Below are 12962 nucleotides of genomic sequence, written 5' to 3' on the forward strand. Positions count from 1 at the left end.
CGGCGGTGAACGGGAGGGCGGAACGGATGGTTCAATTTACCAAAAAAACAATCCAGAAAATAGAAAACGGGGAAATCCAAGAAAAAATAAATAAAATGCTCTTGATACAACACATAACCCCGAACACAACAACTAACAAAAGCCCGGCAGAACTATTAATGGGGAGGAAATTAAGGTCCCCATTAGACAGACTGCACCCCACATACAACCCAGAAAACCCCCCAAACTCCTCAAGCAAAGACCGAACATTTAAACCAGGCGACACAGTATACGCAAGGAACCTCAGCGGGGACCCACTTTGGATACCAGCAACCGTAACCCAAGTGACAGGTCCCCACTCGTACCGTTTACAGACAACCGATGGATGAGCATGGAAGCGACACATCGACCAATTAAGGTCAAGAACAACCACGGAAAACACAACCGACACGCAAACAGACACAAACACACACCCAGAAAAAGAAGGGGACCCCCCCAACACAAACCAAGAGGGGAGGGAAGACCCCAAGAACCAACCCACACCAGAAAGAAACTGGGAATACTCACCAACAAGCAGCCAGCTCGAAACCTCACCAGGACGAAGCAGCCAGGCCAGCTCAACCAGCCCAGAAAGACCAGGCGGGAACGGCAACAACCGCAGCTCAACCAGCCCAGGTAGACTGGGAGGGAGCTGCGACGAAAGGCCCGGCTCACCCTTCCAGGCGGTTCCATCAACGAGGCAGAGAGCAACACAGAACCCGACCAAACCGGCCGGGAGCCAAGCACCAACTAACCTGCGCAGGTCAAGTAGACAAGTACGCAGCCCCGCCTACTTACGGGACTACGTTACGTAGGACCATACCAAGAGGGGAGGGGTGTTCTGTACAGTCATTTACATACTAGTAACGCCGCGCGGGATTGGTCAAGACGCACGGCGAACTGATTGGTCGAGCGAACCGCACTGATTGGCCCGCCGCGAATCTCCTGCGATTGGTGGAAACTAATCGTGGGAGATTCAAAGCAATGTCATTGGCTGCGGCCGTCGCGGCCAAAGAATAAAAGCCGCCGCTTTTCCCTTTTCGAGCCGAGCCGATCTCGGAGATCTCATAAATGAGCTGAACCAAGTCACTGGCTCCGAGTCTCATTCCTTGCGACGGACACGACAATTTGGATTATTTGGTGATTTTTGGATTTTTGGTTATTGGATTTAAATGACTAAAATCAATCGGGTGGTTGTTTAAAAGTGTTTAAAATGGCATCACTCTTGGAAGAACTGAAAACAGGATTAAAGGATTAAAGGTATAAGCCTATTTAGAAGATAGAGATAATGGGTGAAAATTTAATTAAAAGAGGGATTCTGCAATGGTACATAAGATAGTAATGTTATATTAGAAATAGAAATAAACTTAGAAAATATGAAACAAGTGTGATTAAAATGATAGATAAAATACTTACTGGAATGGAATGTTTGTTAATAAATAAATGAAATAAAGAGAATGAAATTAGGAGAGGATGGGAACATTTTAATTATTAATGATTTATAAAAAATTAAGTGAAGAGAAATATGAAAAAAATATGAAAAAATATGGAAATATTATAAGTGTTCTTAAGGAAGTATGATATTCAATTGAAAAGAAATGATAAAGATGTTAAAGACTGTAACTAACATCAATGATACAGCTGAATATATATATATATATATATATATATATATATATATATATATATATATATATATATATATATATATATATATATATATTTTTCTAAGTTTATGATTACATGTTGTGTTCTTTGGTTATTCCTCATATATATATAAATCTTTGTTATTCTCCGCGTAAGATTGGAAGTATCTAGGCAACGTTTCGATGAAGTCTCATTCATCATCTTCAGGCTTCTGTCTTCAACTCTGTGCTTCTCAGAGTGAAGCACAGAGCTGAAGACAGAAGCCTGAAGATGATGAATGAGACTTCATCGAAACGCTGCCTAGATACTTCCAATCTTACGCGGGAGAAACCCAATAACCAAAGATCCACATACAAATACCATGAGAACCTCAGAAAACATATATATATATGTATGTATATGTATATGATTCAGCTTTGTATATGTTATATATATATTTTCCCACGTATATATATAGTTATATAACTTTTTTGGTATTTCACCATTGTAGTTGTTGTAGCAACGTTTCGGCAGAATCTCATCTGCCATCATCAGGCTTCTGTATAGTGTTCATCTGTGAGTCAGACTTTTACAGTGGTTTCAGATTTAAATTTGGGGCAGCCTATTGCTGTGCCAGAATGGTTTTTTTCTTCATCCTGATTGGTTGGGAGTCTTGGTCTGTGTTTATTGGTCTTGGAGTTTGCTGTGTTCTGCTTGATTGGTGTTTCTAATATCTTCTGTCTGTTTTTTGGCTCTTTTTGTATCTTGATTGGCTGGCAACATTGTGTTACTTTATTGGAGGCCTTTAGTGCAGCTTGGCTCCGGGTAATGGATGGCTATCATTAGTTAGGAAGCAAGGTTTCATCTGGGTGCCTGGTTGGGGTGTGTTTGAGCTGGAGGTATCAGCGGGGATCTGTTTGTGCCCAGGTGTTTGCCTGGCTTGTGGTCTGGAGATTTTTTTGTTTGTGAGTGCAGGCTTCCAAATGATTGACAGTCTGGTGGAATCATCTCTTCTATTCATGCTTTCTGGTCTTTTTTCAATCTCTATGGCTTCTCTGATGATTCTGTGGCTGGGGTTTTCTATAGTGGCTAGGGTTTTGGTGCCATTGAAGTTGATGCTATGACCTGTGGCTTCCATGTGTTGGACTAGTGAGGAAGTGTGTTCCAGCTTTTTGACTGCATTTTTGTGTTCATCCAGGCGGGTACTTATTCTTCTATTGGTCTGTCCAATGTATGTGGCCGGGCATGATGCACAGGGGACTTCGTATATGCCTTGGTTTTCCAGGTCAATTTTATCTTTGGGGTTTCTAACGATGGCTGCTATTTTTCTGTCTGTTTTGAAGGCAGTCTTGATGTGATGTCTGTGTAGTATCTTACTAATTTTGTCTGTAGTACCTCTTATGTAGGGCAGGACAGCTGTTCCATAGGTCTGTTTATCTTCTGGGTCTCTATTATGTCTCAGTTTACAAAAATGATAAACTCTTGAAAAAATTAAAGAAATTACAACATGACAAGAAAACCCCCAACAACTCACAACAACACCTGAGACAATTAGTATACAACGTTTCCAACAGAGAACTCACCAAAACGGAAACAGATGTCCTAACCAAAGGATTCAATTATGCTATAGCACCCAAAAAAATCCCCACAGAATCCATCATATGTGCAGTAGAATCCAGCCTAACCAAATTAAATACAGATGAAGCTGATAGAATAAGACACCAAGTTACCAACATCCTATGCACAAGCAAACCACCCAAAAGCAACTTGCAGAAAGAAGAAATTAAAGCGCTACAAACCCTGAAAAGAGATAGCAGCATAATCATACTTCCAGCAGACAAAGGGAATGCCACAGTAGTAATGGACAGAAAAGACTATGAAACAAAATTGACAGACCTACTCCAAGACCCCACATACAAACCCATAAACACAGACCCAACCACATATCTGGAAAAATTAACCAAGAAGAAAATTATAACCAGCCACATGAGCAAAGAGATCCAACAGACGATCATCCCAAGAGAAAAATCTTCCAGATGCCCCAAACTATATGGCCTCCCAAAAATACACAAAGAAGGTATACCTCTCAGACCCATAGTCAGCTCCAGAGGAGCACCACTACAAAACCTAGCTAAACACTTAGCAAAACAGCTACAGCCCCATGCTGAAACAGCAGCTTCACATGTACAAAACTCATACCATTTCTTGGAAATGATCAAAGATCTACATGTGGAGCAAGAAGATCTGCTTGTAAGTTTCGACGTGGTTTCACTATTCACTCAAGTCCCGATAAAAGAGACCCTTGAAATCATCAAAAATAAATACCAACCAGATAAACACCTCATGGAACTAACAGAACACTGCTTAACCAACACATATTTCATATACAAAGGACAAAGATACAAACAAATTGAAGGAGCCCCTATGGGATCACCACTGTCACCCGTCATTGCAAACCTGTTCATGGAATAATTCGAATCCAGAGCCCTGGCCAATGCCATCCACAAACCCAAACTATGGTTAAGATACATTGATGACACATTTGTGATTTGGCCCCATGGAAAAGAAAACCTAAACAATTTCCTAACACACCTAAACAGCACACACCCCAAAATCAAGTTCACCATGGAAACGGAAACAAACAAACAACTAGATGTACTAATCTACAAAAAAACAGATGGCACACTAGGACACACCGTATACCAGAAGAAAACACACACTAACCGCTAACTCAACGCCCAATCCCACCACCACCCAGCACAGATAAACTCCGTGGCTAAAACACTAATTACTACAACGAAACGCCTGGCAGACAAGACACACATAAAGACTGAACTATACACCCTGACTAAAGTACTGACAGCCAACGGCTTCCACAAAAGCAAAATCACCGGCTTGATCCACAAAAACAAACTGAGACATAATAGAGACCCAGAAGATGAACAGACCTATGGAACAGCTGTCCTGCCCTACATAAGAGGTACTACAGACAAAATTAGTAGGATACTACACAGACATCACATCAAGACTGCCTTCAAAACAGACAGAAAAACAGGACAGACAAAAGTATAAATATGATTAGAAAGATATTGAAACTTAGAAAAATATATATAATTGAATTTAGATAGGTATGAGATAATTAAAAACAAGGTTGAAAAAACTAAGGAAAGGGAAAAATTACAGAGAAAATGTTAAAATAGTAATAAGATATGGAGTAGATTAGAACACAAAGACGAATGTGAAATTGAGTTTGTGTCTGTATGGAGAAGTGATAACCTGGGATCATGCTATTCTCAAAAAAAGATATTTTATGTATTGTTTTGTAAAAACTCAAATAAAATTTATAAAAAAAATGGTAGGGATAGAAGGTGACAAGTTTTGGGGAAATAATATGGGGAAACAAGGCAGTCAACTAAAATATAAATAGGATAGCAAAGGAAGGACAAATTGGAATGGAGAATGGTTTCAGTGATTTCTAGATAATTATTTGAGAAGGATAAACAACAATTGACTTTACTTGGCAAGTACTCACTTGAATAAAACTGTAGGTTAATAAATGAATATGTTTTAGAACAAGCAAGACTGGTGAAATAAAGAAAAGAATGAATAAATAGCAAAAGACAGGACAGATCAAATGGAATAAAAAATAAATTGCTAGGATGGACTGGCCACCTAACGCAGCACTGAGAAACAGAAACAGATGGACAGAGATAAAATACTAAGAAGCAGGTAGCAAAACTAAGGTTTCTTCATCCCATTGTTTCTCAATTAGACTGTGGTTTGGGTGACTAATGGTGGCCTGATTATAAAACTCACACATCCTTTTTCTTGCCCGCCCCCCTGCAATTTTCTGTCCCTGGGTTTTTCAAAAAGCCTATTTTTCCCCCTGCATTTGCAAAAACAGAGTTTCAGTGAGGATGTGAACTAAACTCATATTGGCCCATTCACTTTTTCTTCATAATTTATACTCAAGAGATCAGTATACCACTGATTTCTTCATTACACCAGATTTCTGCAAATAAAAACTCTTTTTCACACAAAAAGGTTATCCGATATATTTATGTATAATAAACAGTGTGAGAAAGAAGGAAGAAAAGAGTAATGAAGAAGAGAACAAAGGGAGGGAGAGAGAAAGGAAGGAAGGAAGGAAGGAACGGAAGGAAGGAAGGAAGGAAAACAGTGAAGAAGAAATGGAAGGAAGGATGAAGAGTGAGGAACAGTGCAAAGAAGGAAGGGAGGAAAGGAAAAAAGAATGCTGGAAGAAGGGAGAAAGAATGGTAATGAAACAGAGGGAGGTATGGAGAGGACAGGCTATCTACCAAATGGCCAGCAGCTATCCCTTTAAGGCCTCTCCCTAGCCAACTCAGCAATTGTTGAGTATAAAAGCAGAGAGGCAGCTGGGGGTAGGTGTGTGAATAACAGCCTAAAGTAGATAGAAAAAGATACTGCTCTCTAGCAGTAGGACCAGAGGGGTTATTCAGCAGGTTCTCACCAGTTCTGGAGAACCGGTAGTGGAAATTTTGAGTAGTTCGAAGAACTGGCAAATACCACCTCTGACTGGAGATTTTACAGTATCCTTCCCCTGCCACTCCCACCAAGCCACGCCCACAGAACCAGCAGTAAAAAAATTTGAATCCCACCACTGAGTAGGATTCACAAGGAGTAGTAACTGAAGTAGTAGTAAGAGATGTAGTAGGAGTGGGAAAGAACAGAGTAGTAATCAGTGAGTAGCCTTTCTCTCTCTCTCTCTCTCTCTGTGTGTGTGTGTGTTGCATAAGGATCTGTGTGGTTGTGTAGGTCTTGATTTTTAGAGCCCATTGATTTGGGTATACATAAAAGAACTGTGACAGGAAAGGGAGGGAGGGAGGAAGAAAAGGAATTAAGGAAGTGGGAGAGGAGACAAGAAAAGAGGAAGGAGCAGGGAGGCAAGAAAGGAACAATATATAGTTGTATGACTTATTTGCATGGTGTGATGAATGCCACCAAGGCCCTGTATGGTAAAATATTAAAAGAAAAAATGAAATTAAAAGCATATTAAAAATTTTAAATACTAAAAGCCACTAGTGATTATAAGACAATGTTTGGAGCACCATATTTCTAATGATTACATTAATCAGAGATATTTTTGTGTCTACACTATGATTTGGAGATTCAGCCACATTGATCTATCCAGAAGTACAGTATGAATTTTTGGTGAAAATGCACTATTTTCCTACTCAGACTGAAAGCTTTCTAAACCACATTGGCTGCATTTAAAAAAACCAATTACTTGAGAATGTTATAATATCAGAGATTTCTCACTGTAATTAGGTTCAGTCACCCAATTTTTATTAATACAAAGATTGGACTCTCTTTGTAGTGAATCTCCCAAAATCATTGAGAATGAGGGCATACATTATTTTGATTGGTTGGAGAATCAATGTTTACACTGAATTTGGCAATTTTGTCCACCTATCGAATCCTTCCCAAGGACCCAGGATAGTAAAATGTTGTTTGATGGTGCTAAAGATATTGTCTCAGGATATAAGCTTTCCAAAGTGAAACTATCTTTTGCAATTGACTGATGGGGATTTGGTCAATGCTAATAGTGCTCCTGATGTTTCAGGATTGCACCTAAGACATCAAATCATTATTAGTATCATCTTTACTTTCTTTGCCACAGTCATTCTACTTCTATTTGCAGGTCTTTGTATTCTGTGATTTTTCTGCAGTCCTTTCTATTCTTATCTTATTGTTATTCTTATGTCCAAGGATGCTTTGGGAAAAGTGAATCAGTTATATTGTAGTCGTTTTCAGTTTCCTATCGTGGCAAATTTCCTCATGCAAAGAAATAACATATTCCAGAGAGAAAGAAGTCCCCTTATTATGAGCTTTAGCACAAACCCAAAAACTTGGAAGAATAAATCTTTGGTCCTGGTGACTGACTCAGACTGGATCTTGCAACAATATCCTGGGACATTCGTAAAACAAGTAACTGTCTAAACCTTATTCACCACTCAATAGAGAGAAGTAAAACAAAGGAAAAGAATTAGAACAGTAACTGTTCTACTTTAAGATTTCTTAATTTAGGAACCCTGGATAAGTAAACCTATGAAAAGAAATTATCTTGCTCTCATGCTGATATGACATTCTGCATTAACTTCAGCATTAAGACTAAAAACAGCCATATCAATCAAGACGCACAAAAGTTGGGACCCAAATGTTTGCATCAGCATAAGTGAGCTGTTCTGTATATTGTATAACAGGGTGTGGAAGTAAGTAGACGGATTAGCAGCCCTGAATGAAAGTAATGATTCAACAATTGTGGGAGACAGATAACATGGCCATTCATCCTGCATGGATTTTATAATTGAAAGAGGGCTTGCCAAGGTAATCATTGGAGTACACCAGTGGTGGCTAACCTTTTTGGACTCCCATGCCAATAATTGTGTGCGTGCTTGCCTGCTCGTGCTCACGTGCCATCACCCAGAAGGCAATGCGCGTGGCCTCCCCATGCCTCCTGCGCATGTGGGTGCAACTCGTGTGACCCACGCGTGCTTCTGCACATGCGTGCGACCCCCCACGCACCTCGCATGCTGCGCATGCGCGAGTGTCTCCTGTGCGGCACCACGCCCCCGCACATACGCACCAGATACCCCATAATCAGCTATCGGGCAGTCGGCACATGCACATGTGCAGTAGATCTTTCCTGGGCGAGTGCTCATGTGCTGGCAGTAATGACTCTGTATGCCACTTCCGGCACGCGTGCCATATGTTCGTCACCACGAGACTACATGGTTTTTTTTCCAATCCAAGGCTCCTTGGCCTGGATGAATTGAGACCGGAATTCTCAGAATCTCAGCCAGGATGCAGAAAATTGCTGTCCCAACATATTGCAATGAATGAAGGCTGGGCAAAGTTGAAAATATACTATACGTAGGCATAAGCTGATCAAAGACATAGTCATGGTGTAACTTCTTCATAATGATGAATTGGATTTTTTTAGTATCAACCAAAATATTTCTCAACTCTATTGAGAAATTGAGAAACTGAATCAAAAGTGAAAAATTAAAGTAACATCCTTCCTTCCCTCCTTCCCTCCCTATGCATCTGTATTGACTATCTTGACTCTCTTCTGCTATTGATGTTCTCAGACAAGTAAATACTCTGCTCATTTTTATTTAGCTGAGAGTTCCTTTCTGGATTTAAGATTGGCAGTATTGTAACCAGATATCTCATCTTCCTGGATTCAATAAATTCTACTCTGATTCCGTTTTCAAATAAAGTACATAGCTTCTATTATTACCATATGAAGTTCAACTACATAGGCAGAGACCCTCCATAATCTAAAAAGTAGATTCTGCTAGAGTCACATACTGTAAAAGTGGAAATGGTTAGCTATATAAATTGAATTAATTAATTGCTTCCATGCTTTTACAGATCAGTGTTATGTTTAAGTTTCACATAAGAGGAGTCATAAACCATCATGAAACAATATTTGGAGTAAAAATAGTGCTTCTCTTTTTACTCACAGTCTAGTAAATTTTGCAATAAATACTGATTTGTATCAGAATGCCCAACTCCTTTTCTTCTGATCGCACTCATGAAGACAGTCACACCATTAAAGCCTTGGCTGGAAGCATAGTTAGTAATTTTAAATGGAGTATCCTTGTGGTACATCATAACATTCTTGCTTCTGCTTTTTCTCTGCCTGTCTGGTTATCATATGAGATTCAGATGATATTTGAAAGAACAGAATTTCCCTTTTCTTCTTTTTGCCAAGGAAAGCAGTTTTCAAGATGAAACTGGAAATCTTTTCTACCGAGGGACATTCGTGGTACAAATTACTATGGAATCAATACTCTAGATCTCCCCTTTTTAAATTCAGAAGAGCCGGAGTAATATGGGAGTCCAGGCTGTATGTTGCCTACCTCTTGGAATAATTTGGGACTTTGTTCTTGTAAATTGTGTGTGACATTTGACAGATCAGAATGGCACTGCTGAGAACCAAATTCAGTTTCAAAAAATCCTATCTGAGATGAAAAGATACAGAGAAGGAGGAAGTGCAGCACTCCAAAGTTGTTGGACAGAGCATGCCAAAAATCTGGAGCTATAAAATATGTACAAAAAACACCACACCCTTGGGGGAAAAAAACCCAGATGAAAATAGTAAATAGATGAGAATAATAGAAAGTATTATCCCAATATTGAAAAGCTGCTGGCATAGCAGAGGATAGTCAGGAAATTATTATAATCTATCTCGTGAAAAGCAGCTATCTTTTCATAGCCTTTGTCATGCAAAAGCCTCTCACATACAGTTTTTTTATGCCGCCACCCATGCTTTCTTAATCAGAAATTAAGTAAATTTTCTTTCCAATTTTAAATATTGTTTTTCTAGTGGAAAGAGGACAGCTCAGCAAGTTTCTAGTTTGCCCTATACCCGTGATGGCGAACCTATGGCATGCGTGCCACAGGTGGCACGTAGAGCCCTCTCTGTGGGCACAAGCGCCATTGCCAGCTGCTCTTCTGGTTTCTGCAACACACATGTGCACCAGCCAGCTGGACTTTGCGGGTGATGGAGAACCGGAAAATGGCCAAAAAACAGGACACTTTTGGGGCTTTTTCCAGGCTGTTTCCAGACCATTTTTCCTACCAAAAATCAGCCTGAAAATGCCCCCCAAAATAGTCCCAAAATAGCCAGAACATGGCCAAAAATGACCCCAAAAATGGCCTGGAAATGGCCAAAAAACAGGCATGCACACACTGGCCAGCTGGTCTTCGGGTTTCCGGTGCTTGGCACCTGCACATGCATGTGCATGCATGCACGTTCCAGTTTGGGCACTCAGTGCTTGAAAAGGTTTGCCATCACAGCCCTATACTTTCTGCTTTCTTGATATGCCCCATGAACTTTTTGTGTACAGCCCCTAGATCTGTGATGGCGAACCTATGGCATGCCAGAGGTAGCACATAGAGCCCTCTCTCTGAACATATGAGCCATTGCCACAGCTCATTTCTGCTGCGCATGTATGCGTGTGCTTCCCGCTGGCCAATTGGTCTTCGGGTCTGTCATGCATGTGCGGGGGTTGCACGGGGACATGTATGCATGCATGGGAGGGATGAAGCACACATGCGGGGGTCATGCACGCATGCGTGGGGGTGGGGCGCATGCATGGGGCACGGTCTATGCTCGGGGTGCCCGAGCATTGCATTTTGGGAGTGTGCGCATGCACGCTTTGGGCACTTGGTGTTGAAAAGGTTAGCCATCACTGCCCTAGATCTTTCCTCCAAAGCTGGGGTATTATGGATGGAGCCTCGGTGGCGCAATGGGTAGAGTGCAGTACTGCAAGCTACTCCTACTGCAATTTGGCAGATCTAATCCCACCAGGCACAAGATTGACTCAGCCTTCCATCCTTCTGAGGTGGGTAAAATGAGGACCCAGATTGTTGGGGGCAATATGCTGACTCTGTAAACCACTTATAGAGGGCTATAAAGTACTATAAAGCGCTATATAAGTCTAAGTGCTATTGCTATTATACTTTTTAATATGATAAAAAGTCAATTTAATTTTTAAATCTTGCCTTATTTTGCCACTAATTTGTCCTATTCTCTACTCTTCGTATTTTGGAGGTCAGCCTGCACTTGAACTCGAGGGTGAAGTATGACCTTTTCTCCCATCAAATTATGCAGAACTCCAGGCTATAGGGCTAATAAGAAAATTTGATCTAATCATGGATTAGATATATAGGCTATGGACCTTTTTTCAGAGGAATGTACAATAGCCTGGTATCAAAATATAATTTCAATTAATCAAGATAATCACAAGACCATACATCTAAGTTCCTTATTTAGCCATCTCCTGCCTGTTGGTGCAAGATGAACAGATCTATCAATATGGAATCATAATAATAAGGAACAAAGGAACTAAAAATAATTAAAACTAAGAAACTAAATTATGAAACTAAAACTAAGGAGCTAACTAAAAGTTAGAAAAAACAAATGGTTTAGAGTCAAGTTGTATGATCTTTAGTTGAAATGATTGTGATTGTTGGTTGACCTTGTAACTGGCTAACGGACAACAGATTAACAAAAAGGAATGAAAGGGTTTAGATGGAAAGATGAGGATTGGAAAGGATGTGGCCAATCCATTTTTGGGTTGTGAATCCCAGCACTCATACCCAAGGGCCAAAAATTATACTACTGTAGAGATTGTGGCAGGTCTCCCAGGCATCAAATAGGGAAATTATAAAAGACAGACTTGTCAGAGATAGTTGACTTTCCAACACTCAAAAATAGGAAATTCAAATGGCAAACAGGATATTTGAAACATTCAAAAATTGTTTGTGAATTGAATAATTTCTGCAATAAAGACCTAATGTAATTTTCTAAATCATAGTAAAACTAAGGAAGGCTGACAGCTGCCTGCCTGAGTAGATGCCACAGAAATGTCATTGTAGTTATAAGAGTCCTGATTATTGGATTTATTCAATTTTGTTGGAAAAATAACTAATGCAAGAACATCCTTATAGTAAGTAATAGTCAAGGAATGATAAGAACAACACACCCTTTGCAAGCAAGATTTTAGAGCGGATAAGAAGGCAAAGGTAACACCCTGCTGAGTCACAGAAATGATCTGTTACAGAGAGCATTTGTCTTTGACTTCCAGGAATTTTTGTCAACTTTCCAGTCTAGCCTGTAGTCCTAGTATTAAGCCAGGTCAACAATTCCTCATTTCTGGTTGCTCTGACATCTGTAGTTATGAAAACCTTCAAAAAGTTAGTGCTGGCTCACCTGGAAATTTTCACGGATCTGCTGTTAAACCTCTTGCAAATTGCCTTCCAAGCAAATAGATCGGCAGATGCTGCTGTTAATATTGAACTGCACTACATCTTACAACATCTTGAATCTCCAAGGGCCTTTGCCAGGCTCCTTTTTGTAGACTTCAGCCCGGCATTCAAAACCATCATTCGGGATATTCTTCTCACTAAACTGACTCAGCTAGCTGTGCCTGACCACACCTGTAAGTGGATTATAAGCTTTCTAACAGATAAGAAGCATCAGGTGATGCCTGTACAATTAGCACAGGTAGTCCCCAGGGCTATGTGTTCTCTCCATTACTCTTTTCTCTCTATACCAATGACTGCATTTCAAAGGATCCCTCTGTTAAAGTACTGAAGTTTGCAGATGATACAACAGTCATTGGTCTCACTTGAGATGACGATGAATCTCCATACAGATTGGAAGTTGAACAACTGGCCCTGTGGTGCAGGCAGTACAATCATGAACAAACTGTAGAAAGTATAATATATTTTAGGAGGAGTCCTTCTATTCTACCACCTCT

At 40.2% G+C, this 12962-nt stretch overlaps 1 protein-coding gene across 3 annotated transcripts in view; it reads right to left on the reverse strand.

Moving 5' to 3' along the window:
* MCM3 (minichromosome maintenance complex component 3) overlaps window positions 1–12962 on the reverse strand; it is a 53315-nt gene that overhangs the window by 37618 nt on the left and 2735 nt on the right. The window contains exon 1 of one of the 3 annotated variants that reach the window (XM_087949146.1): window positions 12413–12628. The exons of 1 other annotated variant lie outside the window; for it this stretch is intronic. The gene's annotated coding sequence lies outside the window, so the exon portion shown is untranslated. Of the gene's footprint in view, window positions 1–9155; window positions 9181–12412; window positions 12629–12962 lie in introns of those variants that run through there. One more of the 3 variants, XM_087949148.1, reaches the window with a different exon arrangement.

The sequence above is a fragment of the Notechis scutatus genome, chromosome 1 (genome assembly GCF_049901735.1).
Source record: "Notechis scutatus isolate UNSWTSFEM ecotype Mainland chromosome 1, rNotScu1.2, whole genome shotgun sequence".
Lineage (NCBI taxonomy): Eukaryota > Metazoa > Chordata > Lepidosauria > Squamata > Elapidae > Notechis > Notechis scutatus.